Source organism: Mus caroli, unplaced genomic scaffold, assembly GCF_978045245.1.
Source record: "Mus caroli unplaced genomic scaffold, Mus_caroli_1 scaffold_1, whole genome shotgun sequence".
In the NCBI taxonomy this organism is placed as follows: domain Eukaryota; kingdom Metazoa; phylum Chordata; class Mammalia; order Rodentia; family Muridae; genus Mus; species Mus caroli.
In genome coordinates, this window is record NW_028227256.1 from 32665503 (window position 1) to 32682117 (window position 16615).

At 47.4% G+C, this 16615-nt stretch overlaps 1 non-coding gene across 1 annotated transcript; it reads left to right on the forward strand.

Annotated features, from left to right (window-relative positions):
* Window positions 1-2533: 2533 nt before the first annotated feature.
* LOC115032374 (U6 spliceosomal RNA) lies at window positions 2534-2638 on the forward strand. Its single transcript, XR_003838053.1, has one exon. It is a non-coding gene; the product is annotated as a U6 spliceosomal RNA (small nuclear RNA).
* Window positions 2639-16615: the final 13977 nt, after the last annotated feature.

The window sequence follows — 16615 nt, forward strand, 5'->3', positions numbered from 1 at the left end:
ACTTGTTCACCTTGTTCCTGTGAATGGGAGGGGTCCCACCCCCACAAATGTTCTGAAGAGTGTTCGGAGGAAAGAGCAACGCAGCTGTGGGCGGCAGTGCGGCTGTGGGCGGCAGCTGGATTGAATGTGTTCCTGGAAGAGCGCACCATATGTTTTACATTTCGCATCCAATCTATAAATGTCCCAATAACTGGAGTCCATAAATACTGTGTTCAGAACGCTTCGTGAAAACATCTCCTTGCTCACTGTCATCTGCTCTCGGGAGGACAGCTCCTTATTATTAATAATCCCCATAGCTGGGTCATATCAGGAAACTGAGGGGACTCAGGGAATCAGAATGACCTGCTAACCTGGTCCATCTCCACCCCGCTCCCAGACATTCACAAGGAAGAAGCCTACAGACTGTATCTCACTAACAAAGGCTTGGGTCAGAAGCCAGAGGCTCTTTCTACACTACAGAGCTCTCCCTGCACACTGTGGGGTCCTACTTGAATGCCAGAAAAGGAGGGTCATGGGAAGCTGGGAGGTTGAAGAAACAGTGTGTTCAACTCCAAGCAGATAAGACACATTTTGTGCACCACTACATAAGCAGGCACTGTCAGGAACCCAGGCACACACAGGCTGCCTACAACCATGCACAGGCACACACTCAGACTGGCACACACACCCACCCACAAACACATGAGCAGGCTGATGAAGGCAAAGACTCAAGCCACCAACCTCAAGGCCATATTGTATAGACTCCCACAAAAGTGATACTATGCCAAAAATAGTTACACAACAGATTACATCACTGTTCACTTTGGGAGTCCTTGAACATCCTGTGTCAGCCGTTTGGGGCTGACTCATAGTCCCCTGGATGTCCAGTGTCTGTCATTTATAAATGACTCAGACTGGATATCCATGTCAGTACTTTGATATCTAAATATAAATGAGTCCTCACTGCCTTCTAATCTCAAATACAATGTACTCAGGCATGGAGCCTCATATGCCTGTGTCTGTCCATCTATAGGCTTGTGTGTCTACCTCTGTGTTTAGATCTATTTGTGTGTTTGTCTGCATGTATGAAGTTCATGTATATAGTAATGTGACTAGTTGCTGGTCAGTTTCTTCCTGCATAGTGTGTAGTGATAAAAGTATATCTTCTCTGAGCTAGAGAGATGGCTTGGCGGTTAAGAGCACTGACTGCTTTTCTAGAGGTCTTGAGTTCAAATCCCAGCAAGCACATGGTGGCTCCCAACCATCTGTAATGGGATCTGTTTCTGTTGGGGAACGCCCTCTTCTGGTGTGTCTGAAGAGATCTGTAGTGTAAATAAATACATAAATCTTTTTAAAAAAGAATTAGTATATCTTCTCTGTCTGAGGCCCTCAAATTCTCTTCAACCTGCCAGCTTCCCACAATCCTCCTCCTTCCCTGGCATTGGAGCATGGGTCTCACACAGGCTGAGGTTTTGTGTATGTGTATGCTTGTGTGGTGAATGAATCATGTGTGCACATGCATGTACAGACCTGATGTCAGCATCCTTCATCTTTCCCCCCTTTCCTATACTCTACCTTTATATTTGAGACATGCTCTCTTGCTGAACTGAAGTTCATCAATTGAGCTAGGTTGGCTGGCAAATGAGCTTCAGGGATATACCAGTCTCTATCCAAAGCTAGAGGTATGGACACAGGCTGCCATGCCAGCAGCCATATTGCTTTCCCAGTCATGTGACATTCTGTTGACTACCTGAGGCTTGGGGGGCTGTCTCCTCCCTTGGGGAGAAAGTGTTTCAATTCAGAGGCAAATGCTCTGTCACAGTACAGAGGCTGCCACTGTCTCCATCTTCTGACAAGGGTAAGCAGTTTCTTCAAAGTCCCTCAGTTCATAGAGAGTAGACATGGGAGTAGAACTCAACTTTACAATTTCTAACTTTTTGTTGTGGCACTGAGAATTGAACCTAAAGCTTCAGGCATGCTGGTAAACACTCCATCATTGAGTTCTTAGCCAATCCCCGCTTTCTAACTTCTGCATCCTTCTTCATGCTTAGTTCACTGAGGTGGTTTAGGAGGCCAATCGGCTGAACTGTGATCAGCAGGCAACAGCTGGGAATGTATCTAGAAGTTAGGCCATCTCTTGGGTCCTCTATGTCAGATCCCAAAGAAACCTAGGACAAATGTCTAGCTGAGCTGCCTAATAGCATCCCAGAGCATACACAGGCCACCAGGATCACTCGGTACCTAGACCTCCTCTCCGCTCTTCTCACTCTGTTATTCCCTACCCTAAACCTCTCCTAACCCAGGGGCTCTGCTTCCATTCCCCCAGCTTCGGATTCCTATAAAAACCTGCTTTTACCGCCATGTGCTTTTTTTTGTTTCTTCTCCCTCTGTTGTCCCCTCTCTTTTCTCTCCTTCTATCGTTCCCCCTCCCTCCTTTCCTGACCTAGCTCAGTCTGCTGGCCATGGTCAGTCTGGATTCTTCCAGATGCCTCGGGCTGAACTCTCCCTCACATGTACAATAAAAACCTCCTCAGCTGTACATAAGAGTGGCCACGCGCTCGCTTCAGCAGCACATACACTAAAACTGGAACTACACAGAGGTTAGCATGGCCCCTGCCCAAGGATGCCATTGCAAATTCCTGAAGCATTCCATATTTTTGGGCAGTGAGTGAGATGTAAAGTGAAGAAGTAAAAAACAAACAAACTGCAGAATAAATGTGAGCATATTCATATATGCAGTTTTATATTTATCTCTACATTTGTTTATTTAGAATCCATATATATTGAGATAAAAAAACCACAAAAAATTAATAAGCGTGGTCATGTCCCCATTTCATTCATGTAATGTTGAAGCCCAGGAGAGGCATACATGAGCTCCCTGGCAAAGGACTTTGCCTCTCCGAACCAAGCTGCTGGCTTGGCTCTCATATGGTGTGTATGGATCGTTCGTTTCTGCTGGCTTCCGCCATCCACTACATTTAACTCCAAATTCTAGAGTCTGTCTCTTCAGCCACTTTTTCCCTCTACCACCTCCAACCATTCATCTCTGCTTGCCAACTCAGTCAGTGTCCTCATTTTCATTCACTCTATTCTCTGGGCGGGGCACCCAGACCTAGGCTACCTTGCTGGTGGCCGTGGAGTAAAGCTAGAACATTGCATTTCGTTAGGAGAAGGCAGGCCTGCAAGGGGCCCCACAGTGGGAATGTCCAGGTGGCTAGGAAGGGATTAACGTGGAGGGATAAAAGGAGATTCAAAATAAAATTACTTGTCTGCATAACCTTTTAGCAGTCTCTTCTTTCCTCTGTATGCTCCAAAGGGACTGGGTCTCCTTCGCTCCATCCCCAGCATCCACCTGGCTGCCTAGCAGAGTCTCTACTCCATATGTGAATGAGGCGTTCACAGTGCACACATTCCAGCACTATGCTGTCAGGCTGAGGCATTAGTCATGGCTGCAGGGCCAGAGCAAGAAAGGTGGGGTTGTGAGAAGGGACGGAGTCCTGGGCTGGACCTAAGACGGAGACCCACGGGATCAGGAGAAGGTTGCTTTTGTAAATGCAAGAAGCAAGAGAGTCAGACTGTAGTCACCCAGAGGCCTGCTTGCCACCATAACACTTAGCATAGACAGAGGAGGTCACTAGAGGCCCACCAGCCTGGTGGCCCTCCTGTAGCAGAAGCCATCACAACGTGCAAGTATGTGGTGGACTGATGGGAGAGAAAGAGATGAGGAGAGCAGGAAGAGTTTGAGCATTTTGAAGAGATGTGGAACTGGACATGCAAGGATAGAGAGGAATAGCCTCTTGTGAGTGGCCAGTCCTGCCACCTGAGGTCATGATGAAGTCCCAGCCCATGCTGCCACTGAGGGCCATGTCTGGGTCTATGACCGTGCAGTGGCAGGGGTCAGTGTCCATGTCCATGGTTCATATTACCACTAAAGACCACTGGGATGTCCCAGGTCTTGGCAGCTACCAGGGACCTTGTAGATGTCTAAGGGCTATGCAGAACTGGCCCCACCCCTCACTGGCTGTGAAACTCTGAAGAGCTGGCCCCACCTCTCATTGGTGGCAACACTTGGGAGAGAGGCCCTGCACCTCGCCCAGCACAGTGGTGCTGACCCTCGTGGCAGGGATATGGATGAGCTGCCCAAGGGTGTGAGCATGGGAGAGCTGACCCTGCCACCCATCTGCCACAAGGTAGCACAGGTGCAGAGGTGATGCCCTGCCCACCCTTACCTCTCACCACCTACAGCATCAGGAGACCCGAAGCTGGGATCATGAGAATGGATGAGCTGGCCCTGACTCTCCCTAGCTACGGCACTCAGGATTGTAGGCCTTGTACCTCACCTGAGCAGCACAGCAGGGCTGGCTCTGATGGAGTGGGCATGGGCGAGCCACCACTGAGGGTGTGAAAGCAGCATCATCGGCCCTGCCCCTTTCTGGCCCCACTCCCTCACTGGCCCCGCCCCTCACTGGCTACAGCACCTGAGAGAGTGGGCTCTGTGCCTCAACTGGGAAGCACAACAGAGCTGGATCTGGAGGCATGGGAGTGAGTGAGCCAGCCTCAAGGGCATGAGAGCGAGAAAGATGACCTTGCCTACTGCCAGTGGCAGCATTGGGTGGGTTAACCAGAGCAGAGCTGGAGCGTTCACCCTGGTGGTGCGGATGTGGGACAGCCAGCAGACTGATCAGCTCAACTTACCACCCAGGCCCAGATCCAGGGCTTTGAGATCCATCCCAAAATCTACATCATCTGTCAACTATTAGAATGCACAAAAGGGCAGGTCCTGCTAGTCAAAGCAGCAGGATCTCCATGACACAGGGCAACAACAGGATAACTGGGAAGAGTCCCAGTGACCATTCAATATTGATGGTGTCACAGAAGCCAGAGACCTCGAACCAGAGCTTGAAAACAGAAAAACTCATTGCAAAGAACACTTGCAAGTAAAGATGTGTGGACAGAGGGACATAGATATACTGTAGGATACACTGTAACATAGTATAGCTTCCATGCTGAGATGTTTTCTAGCTTGTCTGTTTATTTGTTTTATATTTTCTTTTATGGGGGAGGTTGCAAGGGCAGAGGGCAGGTACAATGGGGCAGGAGATGAGTGGAAGGCATGATGTGAAATTCACAACAAATCAATAAAAAGTTAAAAGAAAAAAAAAATAGCAAGTAGCATGGCCTGTAAACTCTACCAGTTCACAGGCAAAGGCCAGCTTTATTCACCAATCAATAAGGGGCCTTGGCCTCTGGTCACATGGCTAACTGTGATGAGTAACCATGACTGTCAACTTGATTAGATCAGGAACCAACTGAGACCCATGTCTCTGGACAAGTCTCTGGGGGTGTCACTTGGAAGGATTAACAGAATGGAGAAGATCTTACCCTTGGCTGCCCAAACATACAATGGTACCGAGAAAAGCTGTTTTATTGTATCTATCTGCTCTGCCCTTTTCTAGCAAGCCTGTCTGTCCTGTTGCTGGCTTTCTACTGACATTAGAACCCATATATTTCAGCCTTCTGAGATAGATCGAAAACCAGCGGCTGTCCGGCAACGTTCAGGCCATTAGGATTAGGGTTGCTGAGCTATCCGGCTTCATGGACTGAGCAGCGACAGTGTCTCTGATTCTCCAGCATGCCGATAGCCATTGCTGGACTACCCAGTGTGTGTTGTACAGCTCCTGTAAGGTAATCAAGAACACCTCTTTTCTACATCTATTTATTCTACTGGTACTGTCCCTCTTGAAGCAATACACTAACAAGAAACAGGAGACCAGAAAAATCTATTTTCTATGGACCTACTGCATGAAGTAAAACAGAGCAGGCATTGGAAAGTGATACATGCTTCCTTTCAGAAATGGACACATATAGATACAAAGTTACTTGGGCTAGAAGCACGAGAAAATTCAACATGGCGAGAGTAGAAGAGGTAAGGGGCTAAGAGGGCAGGACTGGGTTAGCTGCTTCAGACTTGAAGCAGAACTGGGATTTTACTCTGTGTTAGGTGGGATACATGGGAGGAAGGGACACCTCGCTTGGATTCTGCTGTCCTGAGATTGACTTGGACTTTGTTGAGAAACGGATCCATTGAGCCCAGTGTGGACTGAGAAACCTTCAGCCTCCCTCACCTACTAGAAGTTTTAGGACAGGATTCCTGTACCCTACTGCTACTCTCAAGTGTTGTTTTTAAAATGATTTATTTTTTATTTGATGTGCATATGTGTATGTCTCTGTGTGTGCATGCATGACCATGTGCCCGTGGAAGGCATGGAAGACTCTGAGACTGTACTTAGAAACAGTGATGAGCATCTTGTCACGGCGCTGCAGACTTTCTGGCCAGAGATATAGAACACTTCTCAGTCTCTGGGACTGTTTCTCCTTATGGCAGAGGGACCAATATAATACAGCAGTCTTTTACATATTTCTGGTCTTCATGTCCTTACAGGGTAACTTACATCCCGATGGGTATTTAAACTACTAGGCAGTGAAGCTTAAATGGAAATAGGAGATAAAGAGAAAGAAAAGGAGATCCAGGAAAGATATAGTGAAGTTGCACACATAGCCAAGGACACTGACCAGCCTGTGTGACTGTCCCATGTCTTGCTTCTCGTTAGCTTGCAGGGGTCCCTATCCTGCAGGTGACTGAAACCAACTTTCAGTCTACTGAAGGCAGCATGTTATTTTGAATAAGAAATGCTGCCTACATTGTTCTTGAGTTTCATGCGTTTAGCAAATTGTATCTTATATCTTGGGTATCCTAAGTTTTGGGCTAATATCCACTTATCAGTGAATACATATTGTGTGAGTTCCTTTGTGATTGTGTTACCTCACTCAAGATGATGCCCTCCAGTTCCATCCATTTGGGCTAGGAATTTCATAAATTCATTCTTTTTAATAGCTGAGTAGTACTCCATTGTGTAAATGTACCATATTTTCTGTATCCAGTCCTCTGTTGAGGGGCATCTGGGTTCTTTCCAGCTTCTGGCTATTATAAATAAGGCTGCTATGAACATAGTGGAGCATGTGTCCTTCTTACCGGTTGGGACATCTTCTGGATATATGCCCAGGAGAGGTATTGCTGGATCCTCCGGTAGTACTATGTCCAGTTTTCTGAGGAACCGCCAGACTGATTTCCAGAGTGGTTGTACAAGCTTGCAATCCCACCAACAATGGTGGACACTGTGCCCCTTCTTACAAGTGGGAACAAAACACCCATGGAAGGAGTTACAGAGACAAAGTTTGGAGCTGTGATGAAAGGATGGACCATCTAGAGACTGCCATATCCAGGGATCCATCCCATAATCAGCTTCCAAACGCTGACACCATTGCATACACTAGCAAGATTTTGCTGAAAGGACCCAGATATAGCTCTCTCTTGTGAAACTATGCCGGGGCCAAACAAACACAGAAGTGGATGCTTACTGTCAGCTATTGGATGGATCACAGGGCTCCCAATGGAGAAGCTAGAGAAAGTACCCAAGGAGCTAAAGGGATCTGCAACCCTATAGTTGGAACAACATGATGAACTAACCATTTCCCCGGAGCTCTTGTCTCTAGCTGCATATGTATCGAAAGATGGCCTAGTCGGCCATCACTGGAAAGAGAGGCCCATTGGACTTGCAAACTTTATATGCCCCAATACAGGGGAATGCCAGGGCCAAAAGAATGGGAATGGGTGGGTAGGGAAGTGTGTGTGTAGGGGGGGTATGGGGGACTTTTGGGATAGCATTGGAAATGTAATTGAGGAAAATACGTAATAAAAAAAAAAAAAGAAAAAAAGAAATGCTGCCTAGAGGCTCTTCCACTTGGTCCCCAGCTGGTGGCACTGTTTGGGGGAGGTTATACAACCTTAGGAACACTGGAGGAAGTACATCACTAGGGGCAGGCTTTGAGAGTTTATAACCTTGCATCATTTCCATTTGGCCCTCTCCGGTTTCTGAGCGTGCCCAGTTGAGAGGTGATCCCGAGACTTCCTGTTCCTACCCCAGTTATCTGCTTGCTGCTAAGCCTCGCCACTATCACGGACTCTCAGTTCTCCAAAACCATCAGCCCCAGTGATTGCCTTCATTCACATGTTGCATTTTGACTACGGTATTTTATCACAGAAACAGAAAAGTAACTGATAAGTGCTCTTCTCTCAAATCCCTCAACTCTTCTTCAAGAATATCACTAGAGAGTCATTCTGATCAAGAAAGCCCAATTCTTGTCATTCCCCAACTCAACTACTCCTAAGATGTGGCTGAGGAGCCAGGAGTACCCTGAGGCAACAACGACACTTAGAAGTGTTGATGTAGATGTGTGAAATGACCCTGGTGGAAATGACAGTCTGCCACAGGCCTGGTGTGTTCCTTCATGGGCTTCTTGGGTGTGGCAGATTGCAAGATGAACTAGTTTCTAGAATCTCAGCAAGATGAAGCACCTACAGAGGTCAAAGGAGCCCAATGTGATCGCCAGTGACCGCATACCTGCTGCCTGCCTGGTGCCTTTGCAGTTCTTGTGTAAGAGGTCTTGGCCTTGGATACTCTAACACATCTAGCCTGGCTCAAGGGATGGATTCAACTGGAACAGTGAGGGAATCAGAGAGAGAGAGAGAGAGAAAGACAGAGAGACAGAGACAGAGAAGCAGGGCTTGAAGGCTGGGATTGGACGGACTAGGCTTTCTGAAGTAGAAATTGCAGCTTCCAAAAGCTCAGCATACTTTTTTAAATCAAGAGTTGAACAGGGAAGCAGGGTTATTGCATAAAGCTGAGCAAGAAGATGGAGTTTATGGCATGCAGCTGCATCCAGGAGGCAGGCTTAGCTACTCTCTGTAGGTAGGGGAGCGGTCTTCAGGCAGTAAACATCCCAGAAGAGAAAGCTACACTAGATAGTTTTTACACATACTGTCTACATTCAGACTCAAACCCCAAAAGAAGATGCTGTCATCCCCCTGAGACTCCCTTGGGGAAGGCATTGCCATTGCCATGGGGCTGAGACATTGGGGTCCTTGACATAACTGTGCTTGTGTCAAAGACATTCACTCAACTATGACTTTACTCACTTGGAGAGTTCTCTGCTCCCCATAATACCCCAGCAGCACAAACCCTTTGCATGCATAGCCTGTATCTCAACCCACTGCATCACCATGGTCGCCCTTGGAGAGAAAAAAAAAATCAATGCAATTAGGCAAGTGCTCTGGATACCACTTTCATTGTAAAAAACATAATCTTTCATCTGTTTATTTCTGTCAACATCCATCAAATTGACTTCTTAGCGTCTAACTAGGACAGGATTTCGGGCCTTGCTGGTCTTGACAGTGATCTCTCAGTTGTATTCTAATTATATCTTTTTTGAATAGAGATCAAAAAAATGTTCTTATCACTGATGCAAATTGTAGAAAGAAGTGCGAGAATTTTACAAGACGTATTGAGCCTGTTCTCTGCGGGATAGGATGCTTGTTGGTCAAAGAATGCACCAAGATGCAATCTACCAAGAACTACGAGGTAGCACTGAGTTAGAGGAAGAGGGAAAGGACCTCAGCAAAAGTGGGATTTGGGAGGAACATCATAAAAGTCACTTCCAGCTAATTACCAATAAATTGGTGGATTGTTGTCCAACAAGGCCACACCTCCTAATCGTGCCACTCCCTGGGCCAAGCATATAGAAACCATCATAGCCACTCTCAGACAAGGCCATAGGTCTCTGAGGTTTTTTACAAGGAAGCAGCTTGATTCATGCTGGTATTGGCTCAGTGAGTTTATATCCAAAGTCTGAGCCCAGAGCACATCAGGGCTTTGCCCTATTTAAATTTTAAGACAGGTTGACCATCTAATATCAGTTTGTTTTCAATCTGTGGATCAAGAACCTTTGGGAGTCTAAAGACCCTTTCACAGGGGTCACCTAAGACCATCAGAAGACACAGATATTTATGTTATGACTTATAACAGTAGCAAAATTACAGTTATGAAGTAGCAATGAAAATAATTTTGTGATTGGGGGGTCACCACGACATGAGGAACTGTGTTAAATGGTCACAGCATTAGGAAGGTTGAGAACCACTGCTCTAACATGGTAACATATGTTAGCATTGGGTATCTGTGCCTATAGGGACATGATACTAAGGCTACTTGAATGTCATAGGCTTGTTGCAACACTATGACACGGAGGTCACCGGAATGGGACAAGGCTGCACATGTGTGACTAAGCCACATTGTTTCTTTTTCATTCTAAGAAGGCTATTGCCAAAGTGCCTGTTACTGTTGCAAAAGAAATCCTATCTGATGGGACTCTAGACAGCGGACCGTGAACATGGCTCTAGCAAGCCTTGCCCTTCCCCATTCCCTCTGCCTTGCAAATAATAATAATAATAATAATAATAATAAAATAAAAAATAAAAAAAGGTAGACTGCATCCCTAAAGCTAGCCCCCAAGGCTTATTCCCCTATTTGGCTCCTTCCTCCTCCTGAGGCTGACTGCAAAGGTCCAGCTATCAAAGTATTGATGTCCAGCAATCAAAAGCCCCCTTTGGTTCACCTAATTAACATGCCCAATCAAAATACACCACTGCATCCTAGCCCATTCTAACACAGTCTCCCCCTTTTCTCTCCTTTAAAGTTACACCTGCAAGGTCATTTGCTGCTGTTTTTCTCCAGGACAGAAAGCAGCCATGGTGACTTGTCTTCCCTCCTTAGTAAAGGATCTATCTCTCTGGGAAAACAGGTGTTTGGGTGTGGTTTGAGCCTAATTGGAAGGGGAATGCGGGGTGGGAGGATCTCCTTCACCTTGCTTGCCTTTACTGCACAAGCTCTTCTGGTGAGAAATTAACATTTTAGAGTTCTTTGCAGTGGGCTAACTTGGTTCTTGAAAATTGGGGCAAATGCTTTAGGTGGGGGCCAGCAGTGACATGTATTCTCATAGCAACACCAAGAGCATTAGATAGCCCTGCTCCTGCCCTTCATCCCTACCCACTAATCTAGAGGGAAGAGATGCCTGGAGCTCTCACATAGGCAAAGATTCCCTCGAGGACTTTAGAGAAGGAAAGTTGTGTCCTCTTTCTCACTCACTTTGGTCCTGGCCAAATGTGAAGCCTCTGAGACCCCTGTGGGGGAGCTGGAGTTGCTTGATTACAGGGATGATGCACCCCAACTGGATGAGTGCTGGGGTTTCTGGGCCTCATTAGATGCTTAGGAGAATCTTCAGTCCTTAGGAAAGTGTGGGTGCCAGCCCTGGATTGTGAAGTACCCAAGGGTGTCCTGGTTTAGTTCGACTGCACACTGCTGGAGTTTGGTGAGGGAGAACTAAGTGTTTTCCTGGCAAGACTGATATACAAAGGGTTCTGCCCTGCCTACACCACCAAATCCACTGTTTCCTTCCCAAAGAGGCTGTGCCCTGTGATGAGAAGGCCCCAGTCTTCCCCAGTGTTCTTCCAGGCCCAGGAATCACAGAAGACCCTCTCTGCCCAGGCAGGAGTCCTGTGTCAGAACAAAGACACATTCTGACCAAGAGTTTTATCAGAGGGAATGTTCCAGAAACCCCACCAACACCAAGCCCCTGGTCTCCTCTGCTCCCAACCTTGAAAGTGCCAAAATGCAAGGGGCAAGATTCAGGGAGATCTGGGAAGTGGGGTGGTCTTCCCACTCTCTGCTATGCCCATGCCCTACCCTCCAGTCCCACAGGCCACTCTGTAGAATGCCCTATTTCAATTCAAGTTGGGGCCAATGTTTTTTTCTAGTAAGTGCTAGATTTGAAAGGTCACCCTAGTAAGGCTGTGGTAGATGACAGAGAGCTCTAGAAGAGAAGGCTGGTTTTGGATAACCTGAAGAATGTTCTGTGGTAGACTGACTAAAAACTAGAGGCGACCAGGGGAAATGTCTGAAGGTCAGACAGCCATGACTACAGGACCCATAAGGAGAATAAAGGAGGGATGTTTATGCACCCACACTCTCCCACACCCAACACCCCTAACTCACTAACAGTTAGACCCTCCTATCTCCAACATCCCTCAGTCACCAGTCCAAGCGTCAGCCAGGAAAGTCCCGGCTACCACCTTGTGCCTCTTACTCCACCTAGGCGTGGAACCATGTAAAAGAAATGGACTGTCCTTTCCATCAATGGGTTAATAAGAAAAACTTCATTTAAAGAAATTGTAAAACAGTCCTTTGGCAAAAATTCAAGTTCCCCCAGGGTCATCATTTAAAATCAAAATATGTGCTCAAGGTTGAACTCTGAGCTTAAAATTACATTCCGCTTATCAACGTTGTTGCTTGAAAGTAACCAACGGCATAAAAATGTGAGGCCAAGCTCTGATTGCTGCAAGTGAGGCACAGGACCTCTTTGTCTTAGGAATAAGACAAAGAGGCCCTGTGCCTTATATTTGTCTGCTTGCTTTGGCAAGGCCACTCACCCGTCTGCAGAGATAAAACGGGTCTGTACTGCTGAAATACTTTGGATTGTACATACATTTTCTTAGCGCCCTCCACCCCCCCACCCCCCCACCCCCCGGTCCTGTTTCCAACAGAGGGAACATAGATCTGAGCAGCCAGCTCTTCATTTATACACCTTCACCTTCAGAGTAAAGCCCGAGTCAAAGGCACCTTGAGGACTCTGGATAGTAACCTTGACCTTTTCTTCACAACTTTCCTGCCTCTGGACCCCGGCCTGACTAAATGACTTCCTAAAGGGACCTAGCTCCTGGTAACCTTCAGACCTCTGTGCTCTACTCCTCTGCAGTGAGGAGCCTTCCTCGACCCTCTTCACGGAGCCATGACTCTGAAAAGAGCAGAGCAATAGGATGTGAATGGAGATACACAAAGGTGGGAAGACATGGAAAGGAAAGATAGAGACAGTCAGAGAGAAAGAAAGAGACAGAGACAGAGACAGAGAAACAGAGAGAAGGAATTTACCATAAGGAACTATCACACACAAGCGATTTGGCAAGTGCCTGTCTCTTAGCTTCTAATGTCCCTAACACTGTTCCAACTCAGAAGCAACATCACTGATAGATGTAGTTCAGCTTTAATTTGTCCCTGAGAGAATCTAGAATCAAAGACATTTCTTTTCTACCATACAAGAGCAAGGAGGCTGCTGGGTTTTCTATGTCAAGTGTCCTCTAAAAGCCCAAGAGATAAAGCTATAGTATTAGGAAGTGGGGAACAGTAAGGAAATGGAGTCTATGAGTCCTTAGATTGCTGAAGGGGGTGTTAGTTACTCTGTCATTGCTGAGACAAAACCCCTGGCAAAGACAATTTAAGGAAGGGATTCTTTGGCCTCAAGATTTAAGGGTTCCAGTCCATCACAACAGGGCAGTCATGTCAGCGGGAGTGTGAGGTCACAGGTCATGTGGCATCCACAGTCAGCAAGTAGAGAGAGATGAGTGTTGGTGCTTAGCATCGGTTCTCTTTCTCAGCCTAGGACTCCAGGCCATGGAAGGATAGAAAACTCAAGTTAGGGTGGGGCTTCTCACCTCTATTAACTCAGGCTAGACCTCCAGCACAGATGTGCCCACAGGTGTTCTAGATTTTGTCAAGTTAATTCTAGGTTTGTGTAGATCAATATTAACCACCACTAGGGTGTGGGAAGCCACATACGCCATTACAAGGTGGCGCTGGCTACTGCTGGCCACCACCCATAAGTTTGGGTAAACAACCAATGTGCGCATGTGCAGTAGAGTTTTTTGCCGAGCCACTGACTGGCCAGGGGCATGCAAATGAGATACTGAAAGCATAACCAATCGGGTGTAGACACGCCAGGAAAGGCCTATATAAGCAGCGCCAGTTCTGGGGCTCGGGGTCTTTTCGCCTCTGCAATCAAGCTCTCCCAATAAACGTGTGCAGAAGGATCCTGTTGTGGCGTCTTTTTTGCTGGCGAGTCGGGCGCTCACACTAGGGTACGTCCTTGAAGTGTTTAATGCGGTCCGGGCCCCTTCCTTACTCTCTTCTGCTGCCTCTCCATGAGATAGGCATATTTCCCCACTAAGCTGTCCCGGTCATAGCTGTCACGCCCAGCAGAGACTCACAGTGATGAGCCTCCCCAGTCCTGTATTGGAACCTCTAAAACCCGTTTGTGTGAATAACTCTCTCCCAATTTGTGTACATTGACATTACAATGTCATAAAGCTTAGTAGACACAGGCCACAGAGGGGCCAATGAGAAAGACACAAATCCCGTTCACAGAGAATGACTCAGCACCCCAGACTTCTGCCAGCAAAGGGGCATTCTCCAGTATCAGAAAGGGCATCTAACCAGTGGCCAGGCCCCAGGATCTCTGCAGTGGAGCACAGCTCTCTGCTCTGTTCTCTCTCTCTTCTCCCACCTCTTTCCACTCTACCGTGCCATCCAGAGCAGCAAGTCCTCTTGCACCTTGCCAGTCCCTCACCCACCCCCACCCAAAGTCCCTCAAAGAGGTGGAATGGTGTCTACTTCCTTTACCTGAGATACTGAGAGAACGCCAGATGGAGCTGGACGGTGTGGGGAAGGGTGGACTATGGGCAGGGAGGTCTTCTTCCAGGAGGAAGCGGTACTGCATGGAGTACCATTGAATTCTAACCACTTGCTCTTTCTCTAGCCCCTTGCCACACAGCTCCCCCACACAAGCACACACATACATTGTATCTTTATTCGATCACTAAACTCTTGCTAATTATAGCCAATGGGGGGGAAAACCACATCCCACCGGCTGGACACATTCTGTTCATAATTAATTAGAACTAATTGATTAGATACATTTACTAATGTGTGGTTTTATGGTCAGAATGATATGTAACCAAATCCTACCCAGCAAAACTGCTCACAGGGAACCGATCAATGAGAGCTGCTGGGGGTGGGGTGGGGGGGGAGTTTTCTCAGCAGCATCCGGGTCAGGCCTTTCCCTGGGCATCCTTCTAAGCACACTGCAGCACTTGCAGAGAGCTATGAGCTACCCTGGTCTACACTGGTCAACCTACAGACTCCTGCCTTAGGTGCCTGTCAGGATAGTGCAGACTGTGGGTGGGTGGGAAGACCTTTGGGAGCTGCTCCCTCCCAGTACTGCCTGGAGTCTTCCAGCCACAGCTAGATAGGCTCTTTGACAGCTGTCCAAATCCTCCCCCAAAGCAGGCTTAGCATTTGAAGGTAAATATGGATCCAGCCTGTAGGCACCTGTCTGCTGAGCAGAGGCGGGTCCTCTGAGATCTGGTTCCAAACGCTGCTAGCTTGCAGGAGTTGATCTGGGCTGCTCTGCCTCCCATCCTTTCCCTCTTACCTTCTTTTTTAACCTCTTGGTTTTAGGAATTAGGACACTGAAGCAGAGAACTGGGACTAATGGACGTTGTCACCAACTCTGCAATTCTGACTGAATAGGAGAAACAATATATCGGTTCATTCTTGTCAACTTGAGATAAGCTAGGGTCACCTGGGAAGAGGGGACTTTGGTTGAGGAATTGCCTCCATTAGATTGGCCTGAGGGTATGTCTGGGTGGGGGCATTTTCTTTATTGATGATTGATGTGGGCAATGCCACTGCTGGGCAGGTGGTCCTGGGTTACATTTTTAAAAAAAAGCCAGCAAGCATCTTTCCACCACGGATCAGTTCCTCTCTCTGCCCCTACCTCATCTTCCCTCAGTGAAGGGCTGTGATTGGGATCTGTCAACCAAATCACCTTTTCCTCCCAAACTTGCTTTGGGTCATGGTGTTTTATCACAGCAATGCACAGCAAACCGAAACAAAAAATGGTACCAGAAAGTGGGCTATTGCTGTGACCGACCGATCCATGTTGTTTGTGAGGAGGAAGAATTGAGGAAGCATTTGGAACATTGGGCTGGAAGAAGCATTGAGCACTGAGGGGTTCGGGGGGCCATCCTGTGGGAGCTTGGAAGAAAAGAGTGTTGAGGGAAATGCAGAGAATGGAAGTCTGGCCTGTGAGGCTTCAGAGGGAAGCAAAGATTCCGTAGGGACTGTTTGTGTGATGTATCTGAGTTTAGAAACCGTGAAAATGAAATAATTGCCTTACTAGGATAAAGGATGCTGGCTAGCTAGGACAGAAAACTCAGCTGTGATTAACAGAGACCAGTATCAATGAATGAAATCTTAAGACAAGTATGTCCTCAGGGTCAGCACATGGAGACTGTGGTCCAGAAGGAGCCAAGGCTGTATAGAGTGCTGGCAGCAGAACCTGGTGGTGTATAAGAGTCTCCCTGGTGCTACTGGCTTTGAAGGCACTAGGGGATCGTGGAAAGCTGCTGCTAGGATTTGGCTCTGTAAGAGGCCACTGTGATGATGTAGCCTCAGTTGCAGTGGAGACCCCAGAGTTGAAGGGCTCTTGAAGAGAACCTGAGGCATTGCACCATGTGGCTGGGTTAGAGTCCCTAGAGAGAGGCCAGGAGGCCACTGGGGAACATGAAGCCTGAGTTGTAGCGGAGAGCCTAGCACACTGGAGACAACGGGTCCATGGGTTGCATCAAAGAAGTTAATCCTTTCCTCCCCAAGTTGCTTTTGGTCATAATGTTCATCACGACAATAGAAACCAAACAAACGAACATAGAAGAGCCAGTGTATTGCTTACTTTTCTCGTTGCCGTGGTGAAATACCCACCAGAAACAACTTAGGGAGGGATTTACTGCAGCTCACAGTTTGAGGGCAGAATCCACAATGAACAAGGATGACATGGCTGGAGGAGTCTGGGGCAG